The sequence below is a fragment of the Dysidea avara genome, chromosome 8, assembly GCF_963678975.1.
Source record: "Dysidea avara chromosome 8, odDysAvar1.4, whole genome shotgun sequence".
Classification (NCBI taxonomy): domain Eukaryota; kingdom Metazoa; phylum Porifera; class Demospongiae; order Dictyoceratida; family Dysideidae; genus Dysidea; species Dysidea avara.
The window spans coordinates 7,221,566-7,236,608 of NC_089279.1; the positions used below are offsets into that span (position 1 = coordinate 7,221,566).

The 15,043-nt window shown below is 37.9% G+C and overlaps 1 long non-coding RNA gene across 1 annotated transcript; it reads right to left on the reverse strand.

Annotated features, from left to right (window-relative positions):
- Positions 1–7,857: 7,857 nt before the first annotated feature.
- Positions 7,858–13,184, reverse strand: LOC136264454 (uncharacterized). Its single transcript, XR_010705121.1, has 3 exons — positions 13,047–13,184; positions 8,858–9,159; positions 7,858–8,073 (listed from the first exon to the last, which is right to left on the reverse strand). It is a non-coding gene; the product is annotated as an uncharacterized lncRNA (long non-coding RNA).
- Between the last annotated feature and the right edge of the window lie 1,859 nt (positions 13,185–15,043).

A 15,043-nucleotide genomic window follows, 5' to 3' on the forward strand; every position in this document is an offset into this window, starting at 1 on the left:
TTTCCCACAGTTGTACAGAATTCTCCACTTCTTGAATTAAAATTCCTAATCTGTTAGACCTGCTAGATTTTGACATCAATTAGCAATTGTGCGTAAACCTTGCAGCCGTTTTAAACAGTTAATTCACCAAGTTTAGCTGCTGTAAGTTGGGACAAGCAATAGCTAGCTGTTCTAGGTGACCAGGATAAAGTAACTTGCATTGTGAAGCACTAAAATGCTATGAGATGGATGTCTTCTGAGCTGATAGATGCTAATTGTTCTCTAATAGTCATTTGTTTGATGGTGGTGTCTGCGTCACCACAGCCAGCCTGCAGCTGTTGATGACATGACTGGCACTCAAGTAGAAATAAATATTTTTTGAATTCAGTTCCAGGCCAGGCAAGTTCAATATATAATAAGTTTTTGAGGCACTTTAGACTTTCTGTTACTTGGCAAATGATTGGTTTAGCTGTTGGTACTCTTCGCTTGCTGCTACCTGTATACATACAACAACAGTAGTCATAGCAAAGCAAGCATGCTACGCACACACTATTTCTAGCAAAATATGTGTGATTGTGAATTGCGCAATATTCTCAATGCATGGCAATCATATATGCCTGATTCATTCATGATGTCATACCAGTGGACCAGCCCAGTGGGAATCAGAAAGCTACTGCTAGTCAGAAATCAAGGGAGGGCAGATGGCATGTTGTAAACAAGCAGATGGCACAGGCACCTCATACAACTACAGGCCCTTGGAATGTTCCCATTGCAACAGTAAACAAAGGAATAAACATAGCTAAAGTTTGCAAAATGAAGTCTATCCAAAAGTATTACTCTCACTTCGCACTATAGTTACCAAATTCTTTAATAAATTTATCAGCAATCTGGTGTATGTAATACACAATTATTGTGAGGTTGCCTTTGAAGAGGCTGTACAGAACATACTATATGCATCATCAGCTATGTATGTGCCTGTGTTAGCTTTTGCTCTATCAAGGAAGCACATGTTCCAATGCCAGAGTCACTGTACCATAGTCCACTCCACCAAACAAATAGTCAACAGCACATGGTGCAAGAAAGGTTGGACCTGGTCCACCACTGATCATGGACAGATCAAACAAACAGTCTGCCAACCTTGAAGATGATCTTTTCTAGAACAATACTTCACAGTACAACCAATCCATCACAGCTCTCTACCACCAGTTCTGTCAAGTAATATTATAAGGTTACACATATTATTACTAACAAGGGCACAGTCCCAGAGTTGTGATCACCTGTTCTCAACACTGCCTACGCTACCCTTCCTTACAGCTTGAGCACTGAAATGCCATTATCTTCCATCTCTTCTTCTCCCACAAAATGTCTGATTAGGATATCTCCATTTAGCTATATTTATCTTGGTAGATACATTTAAAGTTGTAAGGTGCTCCCTGTGACGGCCACCCTTCTACACGTACTAGACTAGCCGTATCATTAATCAGTGACTTGACAGATAAGGCAGTAATCTATATTACAATAAACTGTCACTGTTTTCTAAGAAGCTGCCACTCTCACAAGTCTACTTCTAGACTGGCTGCTACATGATCCTCACTCATGGATATTCTAAAAGATGGAGGACATGGACTCCACAACTTCCCCTCTCTTTTTTGGCTGATCCCTGGGAGAAACTACATGATTGTACCATATAGGCAGATAGACCACACACCCTCTCCTGGTGATAATAGGTTGTTGGCTTTCACACTAAGGTCTGGTCTGGTAAATATGAATTAGTCAACTTCTTAATTTGTCTCCTCCTCCTTGTTCTACCATTATGACCCATCCATGGTGCAGCTCCTGACAAATTACTGTCACACTTTGACAGTCTCTGCAATGAAGCATTTAGTTCTTCATCTGTAAGAACAAATATGAATTATTATTATATTGTGTACTACTGTGCAGGAATCATGTGCAATTATAATGCACAGGTGTAATTATAAAAGTGTCTATATACAAATGATGCACTCGGTACTATGCTTATGCCTACAGGAAACAACAGTGGGTATTGCCATGCATGGTCTAGATGAAGCAATAAGACAAACATCTTCTGGTACTGCACATACATATGTATGAGTACATACACACATTCAGCCAGGGCTGCCCAGAGAAATCAAGGGGCCCAGGGCAAAGAGTTAAAGTGGGGCCCAGGTTTCCATTCTGAATCACAAATTCTCCCAAGCTGTAAGTTGAAGACCAAAAAAAAAAAAAGGTCATTACATGCTGACAATGACAAAAGCTAACCTTCACCAACCATATCTCCTTATTTATAAGCTTCTATTGATCTTTTAAACATATATTCATGGGGCCTCCTGGGGCCCCTTTCAGGCTGGGGCCTGGGGCAAATGCCCCAGTTCCCCCCCCCCCCCCCCCCCGTGGGCGGCCCTGCATTCAGCCTCTCATATGTACAGGCTGTATGTGGTATATTATACATCTCAGCATATGTGTACTTGTCTACGTGAGTGTCTGCCTACATGCACACTCAACTAATCAAATTTAAATCATGGCCTCAATTATGTGGTAGTTTATTAATGAGATCATAGAGTGCACCTTAGCTGCTTTGGAAACTTATGTGGTAGTTTATTAATGAGATCGTAGAGTGCACCTTAGCTGCTTTGGAAACTTATGTGGTAGTTTATTAATGAGATCGTAGAGTGCACCTTAGCTGCTTTGGAAACGTATGTGGTAGTTTATTAATGAGATCGTAGAGTGCACCTTAGCTGCTTTGGAAACTTGAGATGTAGCTATCCGTAAGCTACTACAGTGGAGCCTGTTAATCAGGACACTTGAAAATGAGGACTTTTGCATAATCTGGACACTGTAATATGTGTTTGTACATATAATATGTGTATTTGTATGTATGTGTGTAGTGCGTGTGTGTGTGTGTGCATGTGTGTGTGTATTTGTGTGTGTGTATACAGTGCGCATGCACATGTGTAGTGCATTGACCAAAATACAAATGTCACACTTCTATTGAGGAGTAACCTAAGCCTTTCAGCTATTTTTTGGGCTCATATGAAACTTTTTGATGAGATTAAGCATCTCAAGGACTTTACAGTGCCTATGCCAAGTGAATAAAGTACTGTTGTTACATTTCTTCTCCTGTAGGGGTGGCAAAGATGTCGGTGATGATGTGGATGGCTGTGGCCAGTCATACTGCACAAGTAGAATTGGCAAAGCGACAAAACTGGGACATCAAACAGGTCGGCACATTTTGTGGTGTGGCACATTAGATTTACCCAACTTTTTATGTACGTAATTGAGGTTCAGGTAGTCACAAATTTTCGAGGGTAAAAATTTTGTCAACGGACAGAATGAACATCAGGATATTCCACATTGTACACTTAGCAATCTGTCTAAGTAGTTGGCTGATGTGTTCATTACTATCACTGGACAGTGAAATTAAGCCAGCCTGGTGTGCAATGGAGTGGGTACTAGCAGTTACCATCCCCTTTTACAGCATGCTACCTGGCTTTTGTATGTAGCAAGATGGGTAGGTAGCTGATCATGCGTCTTGTAGTTTCTTTGAGCTACAGATTTGATGATCATATATGTGACCCAATTTTGGAAAACCATCCTTTTGAGCACATGCAAAATTTTCAGGAAAACTCAATTGAAAATTTCAGCAATTTTTTTAAATAAATTTTTTTCCACATTTGGATAAACCAACTATTAAGCCTTCTTCCTGTGAAATTTCACACCCACAGCTTCTTCAAGTTCTACTAGGAGATGTAGATGATTTTATCAGACCATGTAGTGATTTCACCGTGTGTGGGACACCAATTAACTCAGGTGTTAGAATGGTTAAAACTAAGTTTTAAACAATGATACATGACATTTAATTGAAGAAAAGGACCAGGAACCAGGGAAGGATCTAGGATTTATAAAGGGGGGGGGGGGGGCTAATTCAAGGTACTAATCTCTTGGGTAGAGGTGTGCAAAGCACACTTCCCAGCATGCTTCGCATGCTGGAACTAGGGGGGTCTGGGAAAAATTTTGAAATATAGATGCAAAAATACTGCAATTTGGAGACATTTCCACTTAAAATTCATAATATTTTCTGCCTGTAGATATTTTATATACTGCCTTTAGATTACTAAGGTATGGCTCTCTGAAGCACTTTGTTAATGGAAAAGTTTGGGTAGGTACAGACAACCAAGTACACGATGCACCCTCTCACAATTGCACAACACTGAATAGGTGCATGTTAGAATAAGAATGTTTAAAGTGGAAAATTTTGAAATTTGAACAATACAAGATTGAATCTGAGAGCATTTTCAATGGAAATTGTCTACCTGGATTAAGTATTGCCATACATATTAACTACACAAGTAGATGAATGAAGCACTTTAAACAGACTAATGCACTTCATTGTATGTATAGGTGCAGGTAGGTTTGGAAAAATTCCATAACAGAACCAACTATAATTATGCTTCCAGTGAATGTTCTATTAGAGTAGTTAGCTGACTGCTCTATTAGGGTATCTCGATCTTGTACACCTCCAATGCTGATCCGGGTCCTTGTTGCATAAACTTTAGCATAAATCCACTGATAATACCTTGGAAAGATGTTTATAAGGTGGTTTTATGAGTATTTGTATTATTAGTGATCATCTAATTATGCTAAGACAAAATGTCATTATAATACTCAGTATATTGATCAAGTAAAGCCTAAAAGTGAAGGGGGGGCTTCAGCCCCCCCCCCCCCCCCCCCCCGGATCCGCCCCTGGGAACACTTGATTTAACTATCAGAAGTCTCTTTATACTATTTTTAGACAGTAGGAATAGAATTATTTGTTAACAAAGTGATTTGTCACAATTTGTTATGCTTAATCACTCACAGAATTCAATGCATTAATATGAAAAGTTACTTTGTAATGTATTAGACAGTAAATTGACCATATCTCTGGAATCCTTTAAGATATCAAGCTGAAATTTTGACACAAGATAGATAAACACCCAATGCTTCATTTTAGCTACAAAAGAGAAAATTGACCAATGTGCCAGAAAGGATGGTTTTCCAAAATTGCGTCACATATGGTGCAACTTCTTGAAATAGAAGTTTCTAGCTGTTTGTAAGGTAGGAGTAATTGGGCAAGGGAGCATGTATTAAAATATTTGTGGCACCTAATTGTCTGGGTTGTGCAATAGAGGCCACCACCATAGGTAACCAGGTATTGTTGTATTAAATAGCACTAGTACCGCTTATAATCTAAATATTTCGAGGAGGAAATTTTTCATTGATTTCGCGGTTTTGGGAGTTATCAGTGAAAATTTTAGCTTTGAAATATTTAGACCTCCATAATAGTCTAATACATTTTGGGAGTGTTTGCATATCCGGGAAATTTTATGTTTAGCAACATTGCTCAACCTCAAAATATTTTCCCCTCAAAATATTTAGGCTATATGGTACCACTGCTGCCATTCCTTCAACTCTACTTTTACCACTATAATGTTATTCTGGGTGGTGTGTACACTACTATACTGTGTACAGTATTGATTAAGTGTAGCTGCTGATGCTATATACATGGTGTTCGCTATTAACCAATTTAGTAATAGATGATTAATCGATTAATAAATTGATCGAAACTGATAGCCCTAGGCATAAGCTAGGGCTGAAACAATCATGGGTTTTTAGTATTCTAGTACTCCCTAGAGTTAACAATTGAGTACTCACAAATACTAGCTACTTGTAGTCATACCCATGTGACATGTTTTATACTGACTTTAAGCAGTTTACAGCTTTTTCAAGTAGCAACAGTGATACACACACTGTATTATAGCTTTCATTGTGTCACTCCCTGATGACAAATGCATCATGTGAGCTGGGTCATGTGATCTTATTGAGTACTTGAGTACCAATTTTACTATTTGAGTACCAAAATCCTTACCAAGTACTCGAGTATTTGCACAGCCCTTACTATATGATGCATATTACTGTGATAATATTGTAAACACAGCACACGACAATATTAAAGCCAGGTGGTTTCTGTTGAACCACCAAAACCACCTAGTTTCATAGGAGGTTAACTGTTGATTTTGTAGATATTTCAGGTTTCCAGCAGTATGGTGGAGATACTATTGGTAGAAATATTAGTGTTTATATATATTTTCATTCTTAAATACCCGTGAAAGGGTAAAACTGCATTATGCTTCATTGTGGATTTGAGTAGCTGTAGACACTCCGTCATTATGCAATTGGCTACATTTATTTTCGTGAAGAGACATCAATTAAAAATGCATTAACGCCATGTGGAAGCTATGTAAGAAGACTGCCTTTACCAAACCAGGCGATTCCTCTCCATACACTTTCAAACTGTGTTGAGTTAGTAAAGTTAAGCATACCAACAGCTAAACTGATCATTTGCCAACTTACAGAAAGTCTAAAATGCCTCAAACACTTGAACTTGCCTGGCCTGGAACTGAATTCATAAAAGATTTATTCTTTTTATTTCTACTTGGGCGCCAGTCATGTCATCAACAGCTGCGGCTGACTGCAGACACCACCATCAAACAAATGATTATTAGAGAACAATTAGCATCTATAGAAGACATTTATCTCATAGTTAATAAGTGGATTGAATTTTGTCTGACACCAACACAACTAAGACTGTGGCAGATAAACCCTGTAAGATGTAAGATCCTTCTACAACAGTACTCAGGAACACTTCAAGTGTTTTCCAAGTTCACAAACAACAACTATGGCATTAATTTTCCTGAAATAGAACTAGTTTTTACTGGAAGCAAATTTCCAGACAAGGGATTTCTACTTGTAACAGGTGATATTATACTTGCTCATCATAGTGTAGATGATTATGATGGTATTGAAGGTAGACTAATGACAGATCACTATTTGCTAGCAGTTAATGGTTTGAACAAAAGTATTGAATTTTTGACACATTTCAGTGCTTCACAATGCAAGTTACTTTACTCTGGTCTCCTAGAACAGCTAGCTATTACTTGTCCCAACTTACAGCAGCTAAACTTGGTGAATTAACTGTTTAAAACGGCTGCAAGGTTTATGTGCAATTGCTAATTGATGTCAAATCTAAACATATTAGGAATTTCAATTCATGAAGTCTGTGGAGAATTCTGTACGACTGTGGGAAATTTTAGTTGATTTACAGCTAATACATTTGGCCATTTCATTATGTTGTTTGCAGGATGGAAGAAATAGCCATGATCTACATGAGAAATGTTTAAAGATGAAATTAAAGCATTGGAAGTTCATTGCCACAGATATATTGCTGTTGCTGTATGAATATTAGGAATCAAACAGAGATTTTCACTTTTCCAGCACTTATTTACTATATGGTAATAAATATTTGCCAGCTGCAGAATATCAATATTCCTGATACTCTCAGATATCTAAAAGTCTCTGGGCTTACGTCATTTTTGTCTACACCAACTTGCAACTTACAACAGTTATACATCAATCCAGATTCAAACATGATGGTTTTTTCTGAGAGTATTATGAAAGCAATATCGATATCTAATCATGGTGGACTGGTAGTACATGTTGTTTTGGTTGTAGCCGTTGTCGAAATGAATGGAATTGATGCTCTAGTTGAAAATTCTCCTAACCTTATTATCCTTCATATCTATAGGAGTCAAATTGAACTTGATTTATTTGATGGAATCGACACGCTCACTTTGTCACTTCTAAAGAAGAAATAGCCTAAGAGTAAGTTAATAATATGTGGCAACTTGAGTATCGTAAGAGGCAATGTGTGGATTCGTAATTATCATACTATTGACATTATTTCTTCATTGTGGCCAATGATGTAATATATTATTTAATAATGTACTACAGTCTTAAATGATTCTGCTTAATTTAATTAGATGTTAATTTGCTGGGGAGAGTGAGCAGGGTATTATGATTAGGTAATTACAATAGGTTAAAAGTTTAGAGGGTTGTCCAGTACTGCCATGGAGAATCCCTGGTCTTCATGACTGTCAGAGGTTGGTATAATGTTGACATTTAATGTCATCCTGGGATAACTCTTGTAGACCATCCACCATGGATCACCATCATCCAGGGACCCCCTTGTCAGAGTACCTATGGATGACAGAGTAACAATGGCCTGTCCACCACGCATGCACATTTTTGCAACTCTTTAACTATATACACACTTATTGACTATTTTCTTTCCTAAATGAGGTAACTACTGGTTGCAGTGGACACAATTACTTCTCTTTTAACAATCTATATGCACTGTTGTATATTACTAGATTTCTCAAGACATAATTTTAATTCACTTAACCACTGCATTTTGCTACAATAGCTGTGTTGCCAAGCTATGCTGTGTGTTGATTTGTCTTACCAATCATCATAATAGAACATTAACTAATTCGCAGTTGTATATATAGCAACATAGTCAGCACCTTGTTTACTTATCCATGAAGTGCGAATATAAGTAAAGCATTTCAGAGGTTCAAGTCTGGACACTATATACCAAGTGTACCAACTACAAGCCCATAAACTGCTAGATGGTGACTGTTGCATCTATTCATGCACACATTTAAGCAAACAATTAACCAAGCAGATACACATATAGCTACTACTATTGGGCTGATCAGATCATGATGTCCAGACTTTAGGAAAGAGAGGTCAAAATGTGAGGAAACCCAAGCAGCCAAACAGACTGAGCTAAAGCAGCTGTTGACCAACTTGAAACATTTTAAAATTTAGTATGTAGCTAGCTACATTTAGATCACAGAAAAATATACATAACAATTGTGTTAAAAGGTTATATGCAACTCCATGCATATGAAGTTAACAGTTGTTTTGACTATATTGATGCATTTACACACTACATGCTGTTGTTCTATTATGTACTTACAAACTTTTTAGCCAGATATACAAGTAGACCCATGCAGTATTCAAGCATTAAATGTCATTGAAGACACTACTGCTAAAGATGTCTTGGTAATTGCGGCAATATAATCTGCACTTCTGAAGCGTTGTTATCATTCAATCATTTCTATTAAATTGTATAATTTTCATTCACAAATTTTATTTCATTAAATGAATGTCTCAAATTATACATACAGTTACAATATAACAAATGTGCACTTATCATTTAGTTGCAATGACTTGTTCATTGGAGAGAGGAATTTACAGCCATGACCAACTACCATGCATCTGTGTGATAAATAACAAGTACACAAAATTTTTAAACTATATACTAGCTAGAGTAGGGACATCAATATAAAGTACTGAAACAAGCTGGAGTAGCTAGTGCATGATATTAAATCATAGTAAGACGTAATATATCCCTACTGTGTTCAAGATACCACAGTAGGGATATAACACTTCTTATTGTTTCACTGTGATTTGATATCATGCACTACTCCAGCTTGTTTCATTACTTTTAATAAATGTGCTATGGTCCCTACTCTATAGTTGAAAATTTCAAATTTTATTTTGTACTTGTTTTTTTAAAACTTTTTTTGTAAAATAATGCTTTTTGCTAGCTATTGATGTACTATGGTCCCTACTCTAGTTGAAAATTCCTTGCATACTTGTATACATTAACAGTAGCTACACTATATTAAACATTATAGCTAAACACACTTTCCACTGTCATTCCTCTGCCCTTACCCTTACATGACCTGTATGTATACTGATGATCTGCAGGCTTAAATTTTTTAAGATAAAGTTACGTACACAAGCTATCATTTAATTTGATGCCCTATATATATCTATGACAATTTATGTAGCTTATGCACTTTGGATGCCAAATAATCATACATTGTATACGATAATGTCCACTGCCAAGCAAATATAGTAGAGAAACAATAACGAGAGAATTTAAAGCTTATATATGTCATGATCTAATGTTTACCTAGTTTTACAATAGGATTATAATTATATATGTTGCATTGTCTCATATTCCGTCTGAACATGATAAGAAGCTACCATGCACTATCAGTTGTTCTCTGTTTGACTTATCAAGTTAGTAAAGAACGTGTCCACAAATAAACATGGCTACTGCTCAGCAGTATATATGGTCACTAGTAAGTCTAGTATGGTATCAAACAAGTGCATTACAATATTTAGTTCATAGTGGATGTATAGGTCAGACTCATGCAGGTTATAGAACCACCTATCTTAATGCATTTGGGCAATTAGCCAGTAGCTAGCCTATATATTATACCTCCCGTCAATCATTGTAGCCATGCACACCCAAGTTATAGACTACAATCCAAGCAAATTCTACTTGGCTATATACCTGCCATGCCAGAGAATGCATAGATTACAGGGCAGTTTTGCCACAGAAATAGTAATCTCCAGCCCAATACAAGAGCAAGACTCCTCTTTCTACTTTTCTTGGCCTTCTCTATTATCCTTTGTGCATGTGATGCTCAAGACTATCGTCGGTTGCTCAAATTGTTTGTCAGGCCGGTAGTGCTACATACAATCGCTACACCTGCTATCAAGGAAGTTCCCCCTTTGAAAGTTAGGCTATATTCCAATGTAATATGCATTGTCATTTCCAGATGATTGTTCATCAGAAGATCTGAAGTGGAAATGCTATCTTATGTACCAGCAAATAGAGAGTTTTCAGTGATTGAAGAAAATGAAATCTACTATGCTGCAGGCACATACTATACCGTCATGTAAGGAAGGCGGATGATGCCAGGTCTAAATCATTTGTAACAACATTAATAAGTATGCTAGGCGATAATTACGACAATGTATATAGAGGAACCGGCTGAGCTCTTACATGGACTGTGTGACAATTTGAACCAGAATAGCTGATTGTGGAGGATTAAAGCATGTAACTTTGGATACTTTCTGTTTTTTCTTCTTCTTTGAAATTATAACAGGTGATATGTTGAGTAAAGGATGCAATAAAGCAGAAGTTACAGGACAGGTATTTGTTGGTGAAAATGTACAGTTTTACTAGGATTTCTCTAAAATAGACCTCCTATCTACAGTTGAGGGAGTCAACACACCTCCAGGGGTGTAGCCAGGATTTTTTGAAGGGAAGCAGTATAGAGTTACCAGAAGCAGGCCACTGAGAGACTTTCGATATTTTAATGAATCAAAACTCAGCAAATTGCTATTATATTTTATATGCAAAAAAGTACATTAATTATAAAGCATATAAGTGCCTTTGGGATTTAAGCTAGCACTAGATAAAGCTACCTAATGGAAACAGACAGCATAACACATAGAGACACATAATTATAGTAATCTGTAAGTGATAGTCATCTCACTGGTATAGGAACCATGAATCCACTAGTACTGATACAAATAGAACGACTTACAATCAAAACATTATAATTAACTACAAAATATGCATAGCATAGCAGGCCCGTAACCAGGATTTGTCAAAGGGGGGTTCAACTTTGACATGGTAGGCGTTTAAGGCAGCGGGGGTCTGGGGGCACAGCCCCTAGCTGCTGACAACACTTTAATATTTGACTTCTAACTGTCCTAAAATTGTTAATACACACTTAATAACTCCAAAGAACAGTTGTAAGTGTATAATTCTGAGTAATCCCTTGAAATCTGACATACTGTATAATTTGAAGTTAATCTCAACTTCACTATGTGCAGCAACTACACATGCTTGGGTTAATTTTAGTAGATACATTTCTTCTATACAATGAAATAATCAACACATGCATTATCCATTTACTATCTACTTATCACTGTTTTGCTCAGTACTCCTCTACTCATTCAATAGCTATTATTCTTTTGTGTCACACTTAAGTGACATGAGCCATCTAGGTCACATGTGACTTCTTGGCTGTATACTGTACAATGTTGTGGTTTCTTAGGACAGAGACTAAGTAGGTTTACAGTGCACATGCAAGTACATAGTTAAATATATACACAAAGGATTTTCCAAGGTGGTTCACATAATTTTGGTGGTGATTCATAAGTGCAGGGGTCTTTGGGCATAGCCCCCACCACTGACACATTTTAAACATTAAAATACTTCAAAATTACGTTGATTCATGATTTCTTATTGTATGGTTAGTCCTTTATCAATATTATTGCAGCTATTTTAGCTTGAATTTTCAGAGGAGAATCCCATGCATGCCTGCCCGCCCATATACACCCTTGCACATCAGTGAAAGAGCTAGGACTTCACAAATGTACTCGTGCAGATAGTTATTATTGTGAACTCCCTTGCTATATATATATATAGTTAGCTGGCCAGCACTATCCCAATAACTAAACATTTAACTGAACATCAAGAGCATTACACGTACACAAGCATTTCAGACCTCCAGTACAATTCTTAAGGAGCCACAAATTAATAATTTGGGTTGTCTACACTTTACTAATAACAGTAGCTAATCTGATGATTTTAGCCTTGACTACATATCTGAAAAATAGGTATAGCACATGCAGTGTTCAGATAAGCACATTATAGAAGAGGTTCAGTTAATTGTTTGAAAGCTTTAACCATGAATGATTAGAGCATTTGAGTGACTGTTGTATTAGAGTATTTTAATTTTTAATTTCATCCCCACCCAGATCTTAGCTGTGTAGAGGTGGGACTTAGCTCCACTTTAGTTAACATCTCAGAGCAGCCTTCAGTGCCCTACATATAGCCCCTCTCTATCTTTCGGGCGTACGTCAGCTTAAAACATTTTTTTAAAATTGGTTATCCTGGAGGGGGTTCGTCTGAACCACTCGAACCCCCTCTGGTTACGGGCCTGCATGATAGATTCAGTCATTTTGCATAACAAATTATTGGAGTTCGATATCTTTATACACTGTACACCAAAGGTCATGCTCAGTTTTGCATTTAATGTTAGAATGTCTGATAAACTTCACTAATACATGGATATGGATATATTTTATTAGAGTATACGTGACTGCTCTATTAGAGTATATACCTGACTGCTCTATTAGAGTATATCTATCTTTTTAACTTTTGAAGAGGGCTCTGTAAATCCTTCCCTGAGAGATGAATACAAGCTTTATCAAATGTTGTGCTGTGCCATCATAGATACTAGACTTATAATAGGTCTAGTATCTATGGTGCCATACACTATATTACTCACTCAGTTTGTCCTGCCACACTAAATGGTATGTTAGGGTCCTGCATGCTGTAAACTCAGAAGTCTAATGCACTTTGCGAGGCACTTTGTCAATGCCATGCCCCACCGGCCAGACCACTTTCTCTCGGCACGGCGCTTATCGATTGCATTATAAGCGCGTGCTCGAGCAGGCGCTTATAATTCAATCGATAAGCGCCGTGCCGAGAAAAAGCGGTCTGGCCACGCAAGACTACCCCGCTTCTTGTCCCCACCCCTGGGGCAATTGACGCAATTGACAGTTGCCCAATTCACTGACCGATTTTCGGTAGTTGCATTTCTAAACTATAAAATCGCACTTGCTACAATTTTACTAGCTACAGGTAGGTGTATAGCTACCACCATAGGCGGCGGAAAGGGGGGGGGGGGGGGGGGGGGCTAGGGGCCTAAAGCCCCCTCGGTCTGCTGAGGGGGGCTTAGCCCCCCCTCAGAATGATATCACACCGAAATTATCTATCTTGGAGTGGGGCTGAAAACCATGATAAAGATCGAGATACTCTAATAGAGCAGTCACTCTAATAAAGTAGTCAGTGTGTAGCGAGCTATGTAAGGATTTTTATTGTATTATTGTATTGCATTAATGCTTTACAGTGACCAGCACTGAATTATGTAGTTTATCAGCTAGAAATGGTAGCTGGTGAGGTGGAAAGCTCTTGTCAGTTGGTTGCAACCTTTTTTTTTTTTTTTTGGTCTCACCTTACCAAACTATAGATATAAGTCTGGGTCAGCCCAGCCCCCCCTACTTCCTCCGCCGCTGGCTACCACATGCAGGTTTATTTTTTCTCCGCCCCCACACAAAAAGAAAAAAAGCAGTCTGGGCACGAGACTAGGTTTATTACTAGTTGTATGCATGAAATATAGGCTTAGTCATCCTTGAGGTGTTGTCAAATCCCCTGTATTCCGGGAGGGTGGGGGCATGAAATTGATAAGTGCATAAATTCAATGATATGCTGAGTAGCATTGCAGATCTCACAATTGATGTACTGAGGGGGCAGATCAGTGAGCTTCCTTTTATATACAACAATGTGGAAAGTGCCAGATTGTGGGTTTATATTTGTACAAGATATGACATACAGTAAGGCATTTGATTCTGTACCCCATCATAGATTGATCTCCAAGTTGGAAGCATTTGGTGTTCGTGGTAATTTGTCTTTGTGGCTATCAAACTTTCTTTCCAACCGCTTCCAGAGAGTTGTGTTGAATGGTCACTTGTCGTCTTGGGCTCAGGTGGTGAGTGGAGTCCCCCAGGGGTCTGTTTTAGGGCCCTTGCTGTTTATATTATATGTTTATGACATCCCAGACCTTATTGAAGGTAATGTAAGAATGTTTGCTGATGATACAAAAATTTATTCTGTTATTCAGAGCTTTGACGATCACCTTAGGCTGCAAAGTGATGTTGACCGATTGTTGCAGTGGTTTCACACATGGTTGCTTCGGTTCAATATAGCTAAATGTAAGCTGATGCGGATTGGTAACTCTGCTCCGTTCACCTACTCTATGCTGGACAGTTCCACCAACTTACCCTTTGAAATCACAGAAATGCAAGAAAAAAAAGATCTTGGTATTTGGTGCACTGAAGACTTGAAACCATCTCTACAGTGTCGTAAGGCTGCAGCAAAAGCTATGCAAGTTCTTGGTTTGCTAAGAAGGTCCTTCAAACTTTTTTCTGTCGACTTGTTGACTTTTTTGTACAAAATGTATGTCAGACCTCACTTGGAGTATTGCATCCAGGTCTGGAGCCCTTACTTGGCGAAAGATATTGATCTCCTAGAGAAAGTACAGAGACATGCCACCAAGTTATTACCTAGTTTATTTGATTTACCATACGAAACTCGTCTAGAGAGACTTGGTTTATATTCAGTGTATTGTAGACGTCAAAGTGGAGATCTAATTGAGACCTACAAGATATTGAATGGTTACTATGACATCAACCCTACCTCATTTTTCACTTTGAGTAATACGGA